The 5402-nt window shown below is 38.5% G+C and overlaps 1 pseudogene; it reads right to left on the minus strand.

Moving 5' to 3' along the window:
- Positions 1 to 238: 238 nt before the first annotated feature.
- Positions 239 to 693, minus strand: LOC132322502 (dnaJ homolog subfamily C member 15-like; annotated as a pseudogene).
- Between the last annotated feature and the right edge of the window lie 4709 nt (positions 694 to 5402).

A 5402-nucleotide genomic window follows, 5' to 3' on the forward strand; every position in this document is an offset into this window, starting at 1 on the left:
TAAACCAAAAATTTTATCTCCCATTTCTTCAGGGACAAGACAGTGCAATCTCTGTTTTGTAGGAAAAAAAAAAAAAAAAAGAATAAAAGGAGCAAATGCAAGGGTAATGTTCTAACAGATGCATAATAAAGATAAAGTTGTGGAAAGAATGTATTGTGTTAAGGACTGTACAGAAGAAAATAAGAGAGATGCTGCATAATGTATCTGCTGAATCTCCTATGAGCCAAAGCTTTGGATTTCACTGGATTTTACCACTGAATTCCAACAGTGATAAATATTTTGCTTCATTTACTTTTGTTGTTAAGTAAAGTGATCTTCCTTTATAAAGAAGATTCATAATAATTTTTCTGTGGCCTGTTTTGATTTTGGCCTTGACAGACATGGATTTGTACCTAAAATAAGACTAACTTCTCATCCAGTCATTTTCTGTTGAAATCCTCCTTTATATTATAATGAAAGACTAGAGGTCAAAATAGGCTTTACTGTCTCTGTAATGACCTGCTCCAATGTTTTCCAAAGGTGGAAAGCCTAATGACCTGCAAATGCACCAGTTGCAGACCCAAGTCCAACTGCTGTCATAGTTCTGTTCAGCTGTCAGTCCAGCCTGGCTGGTCCCCAGATGGCTCCCAGGGGAACATGGGTGTACGTGGCACAGCGTAGGCCCTCAGAGGGGGAAGCTTTGACTCCCTCCATGATGAAAGGGAGAAGGGAATATATAGTTGATGTGTTACCAACTTCCAGAATTATTTCGATCAGCACAGTCGGCACCCCTCTCCTCTAAATTTGTATGATCTTGTCATACTAACTTGAGTTTTCTCAAGAGTATCCTGACTCAGTTCTCTTTTACTGGTATTTTCTCCTTCTGCCTTGTGAACATGCTTGAGACACCCCTTAGCTCTTGTGAAATGTTATCTGTTTATTGATTTCTAAAGAAAGATGTTTGGGGTTTTTTGTGGGGTTTTTTGGGCTTTTGTTTTATTTTGTTTTTCTTCAGTTTTGGGGTTTTTTTCTTTTTTTTTTTTTCTTTTTTTTTTTGCTGGTTTTTCTTTTTTTCTTTTTTGGTTGATTGATTTGGTTGGTTTGGGGATATTTTAGTTGTGGATGCTGGGTTTCGGTTTTACTCATGAAAACATTGTTATCAAGAATTTTTATTTGCTTTGTTTTGTTCATTTCAGCTATTTCTTCAGTTTCTATGATTGGGAGAAAATACTGACACTGTTGAACAGATTATATGGGACTTTGAACATGACGATGTTTTCATTTACCTGGTGATACTGAACAGGTAAAGCCACCTGTCCGAATAAAACAAACTGTTTAGGTAGCTCTTGATTTTTAATAAAACATCTTTAGAAAAACAAACAAGAATGCTTTCATTATGATGGTTGTAATCTTTCAGTTGGAAGCTATGATGAGAACCAATGTTTATTGGTTCTCATCATAGCTTCCAACTGAAAGATTACAACCATCATAATGTTTATTGGTTCTCAAGGTTCTTTTGTCCAGCATGGAGGGAAACCTAAACTTTGGGTCTGTAAGAAAATTCAAGAGCCTTTCTGTTTCTTTTTCCCAAGATACTTCATTTATCATTTGATAATATGATAAATGTTTATCATTTATAGATTTCTCAGATTATGCATCTTCTATGGACATGTCTCAGAGTAGCACAGAGATTAGTCTCCTCTCCTTACTCTCTCAGAGGGCCAAACTTTGCAATTAGATGCTATAATCACAAACCTTGTTTCAGGAAGTCGTTCAAAGTAAACCCAAAATTATATTTGGATCTTTTTAAAAAAGTTCCCCAGCCCTTCACATAATACCATATAAACTACTAAGAGCTAAGAGGAAATTTTCTCTCATGTATTAACATGAAAAAAGAAACACAAAGAAAAAATCAAGATATTGCTAGTTTCTGGCACAAAGACCCCTAACAAGAATCCTGCAAGTAGTACTGTACATCTTATTCAGAAATGATTTTCAAAAGGGGATGTAGTTAATATTATAATTCAAAATTATCTATCAGTGTAAAAATTAAAACTGGTCAAAAAATATTACAAAACAATTTTGCCAACTCTAAAAACCAGTCAAGAAAGCATTACAAGAAATTAAATGCAGCTAAATACACAAGGTGATGAACAAGATCAATCCTCAGTTTAGATACACAGGGATGACTGTAACAACTTAGAGATATTCTAGGCATAAAAAAGACATTAGAAATTTTTACATAATAATAATTATGAGAACATATAGGCAACTAAATTCCTATGTATTAGTCTATAAAGTTTCAGCCTAACTAACTCTAGAATACTGTTCACAGTTCAGAGATATGATACACAAGTAAGCAGCAGAGCAACTCATGTCCTTTTATTATGGTCTGAAAATAATTGAATCAATTTATACAACAAAAATTCACCATGGACTATGAACACAAAAGTTATAACTAGCAAAAAACTTTTTCAGCCCTTAAGATAGTAGGTTGGAATGGTTTGCATCCAGACAACATTTTTTTCCTTCTTGAAGGTTAGCATCTGCTGGAAACAGCCAATATCTTGTGCTGAAGCCCGGAACTGTTCCCAAACATGTTCTGGGAAAGTACTCATTGACACAGATTATGCTATGACAGATTATGCTATGCCGATGGGCATCTTTTGCTTCAATCATCAGAATAAGTTCTCAGACTTGTACTCTAGCCATGTCCAGTTGACTAGCACAAAAAAAATGGGCAGGCATCTCTTAGAGGCTTTTGACACAATGGGATATTAATCTAAATAAATCATTGGTCCAAAATAGTCTGACTATTTTACTTTTAAAAGTTTTCAGCAATGTTGAAAATAAGAGTCTTCTTTGGGTCTATGCATACATTATTACCATTTCTGAGAGAAAATTAAAGCCTGGAGCATGGACAGCATCAAAAGAAATGTAACCAAGCAGTTCAAGGGAGGTCATTCTCCCTCACTTGCTGTCGTGAGACCCCAGGTACAGCTCTCCACCCAGGTCTGAGGTTCTCAGCACAAGAAAGACATATGCCTGCTTGAGGCAGTTCAGAGGAGAGCCAAAAAATACTAGAGGATGGAATGGCTCTCCTATAACGAAAGGCTGAGAGAACTGAGGCTGTTCAGTCTGGAGAAGAGAAGGGACCAGGGAGACCTCCTTGTAGCCTTTCAATACTTAATGGGGTTTATAAAGAAAAACAGCCTCTAATAAAAAGTAGAGCCTACTGTGATAGTACAAAGGTCAATGATTTTTTAAATTAAAAGAAAGTATATTCAGACTAAATACAAGTGTGAGGAGCCAATTTAGTTTTGTTATGCCTCAACAAAGGTTGACAGAGGCCCGTGGGGGAGGGGTTGCACTTGTGCCATGTCAAGAAGGCAGCTAGGAGAAGATGGAAGAAAGCCTTGTCTTTGGGGGGATTTAACCTGGCAAGCAGTTCATGTCTCGCATGGGACAGGGAGTCAGCAGGGGAACACTGAAGACACTGTACCCCAGAGACACTCTGCAATCGACGGTGGAAGGTCTCTGCCCATGGACTGCACTGGGACATCCGACTGGGCCATGGTCTCTTGTCTGCAGGTGGACTTTGAAAGAGTCAGGGGCATAAAAAGAACTGCATCATACCCCTTGGGGGGGCTCTTTGTTTGTTCCTTTTGACTCTTTGGGAGCTCTTTGAACTTGCTTTTGGAATCCTGCCTTTTGGCTCTCCTGCCCTCACTGGCTCTTGCCCACACTTGCATCCGCCCTGCCTCCCTGTGTCTATGAGAAGTGCCCAGCCTGGTTCATCTCTGCCTCCCTGCCTGAGCCACCTGCATCTACCCCTGCCCGCCTCTGACTCTGCCCACTACTGTGATCCTCATTGTGACCCTGTCCAGGCTCCTGCCCTCCTGCCTGATCCCCCTCCCCTCGTGTCTGGCTGGCAGTGTGCACAGCCCCACCTCGGGACATCGGGGGTACTCCCCAACCTCTGGTGGCAATGTCCAATTTTCCCTCTGTCTTCTCTCTCCCTCTATCTCCCATTTTTCTTCCTCTTGCTCTGTCTTCTCTGGCCCTCTTAAATTGAATAAATTTTTTTCATTTTGCTCTTTCATTACCATGAAATGGTTCTCAAATGCAATGTTTGCCTTGTTTGGCTTAATTTAGTTCCCAGCCATCCTTTATTGAAAGAACTCTTCACTGTTCCTCTCATTGGAACACGACAACAAAAAAAAAAATATGATGGTGGTGTTGAAACTCGGGAACAGAGCTGCTCAGAAAGGCAGTAAATATCCCTGTAAACATTCAAAGTCAGGTTGGATGGGGCTCTGAACAACTTGATCTGTTTGAAGATGTCCCTGCTCATAGCAGGGTGGTTGGGCTAGATGACATTTTAAGGTCACTTCCAAACCAAACTATTCTGATTCTATGACCTCTTCTCCTTTAGGAATTTATAGCTCTGATGTACTTCAATTTATGTCTTGGTCATACCAACAGGCCACTGATGACTTCTTAGGAGACACATTGCTGTAAAGAAAAAATCATCTCTGTAAGGAGACACAGATGAGAAGGACACAATGTAATCTGTAAGTTAAATGCATGCCTGCAAACAGATCTTTCTCCTAGAATTTAAGGATAGATTAAATCCACAGTTTAAGGATAGATTGTCTCTACTGATCTCTTGTCCACAATGATCTCTTCTTTCCCCTTTAATTGCATATTTACTCAGGATACAAATTCTCCTCTCTTAAGGACAGAGGAGCTGATGTGCTGAATGACCATTAAAATAGTACTAGATACATTGTCTCTGTACCACAGATAACTTCAATGCTTTTTGTGAGTGTCTACTTCACCACATGAAAGATCCAGCAATACATCTTTCAGAAAATATGGTAATATTGTGACTTATCTTATTCCTTCCTCCTTCCCTTCTAGTTCTCCAAGAACACAGGCTAATATTGTAGTTTGCTACTGACAAAAAATATCACTCCCTTTTCTTTCAGATGATCTCAAATTGCATTGATGGAGGCATCAGAGTGGATATCAAAGGCAGAATGTTTTACAAAGTTTTCTTGCCAAAGATGAAAAATCTTACAACTGCTTTATTCATGAATTCTCAAGACCATAAGTTTAAAAACTAGAACAGCAGGAAGAAGAGACTACCTTGAAAAAGAGGAAGACTGAGCGAGGGTAAGGCCCACTTATCACTACTATTTATGATCAAAATATGCTAAATGTTTTTGTTGAATTTTAAGAGATTGAATTTTGAGAGATTGAAGTCTCTGCTTTTGGAAAGACATATGCCTGTTTGAGAGGTTGTCAGTTTGCTTAATAAAAATGCTTTTCTCTTTATAAACTCAGAAAAAAACATTTTTAGAAGTCCTCTGTGTTAATTCATGGGACTTTTACGATCATAGGAAAACCAGATTATTTGT

The sequence above is a fragment of the Haemorhous mexicanus genome, chromosome Z (genome assembly GCF_027477595.1).
Source record: "Haemorhous mexicanus isolate bHaeMex1 chromosome Z, bHaeMex1.pri, whole genome shotgun sequence".
NCBI classification, from domain to species: domain Eukaryota; kingdom Metazoa; phylum Chordata; class Aves; order Passeriformes; family Fringillidae; genus Haemorhous; species Haemorhous mexicanus.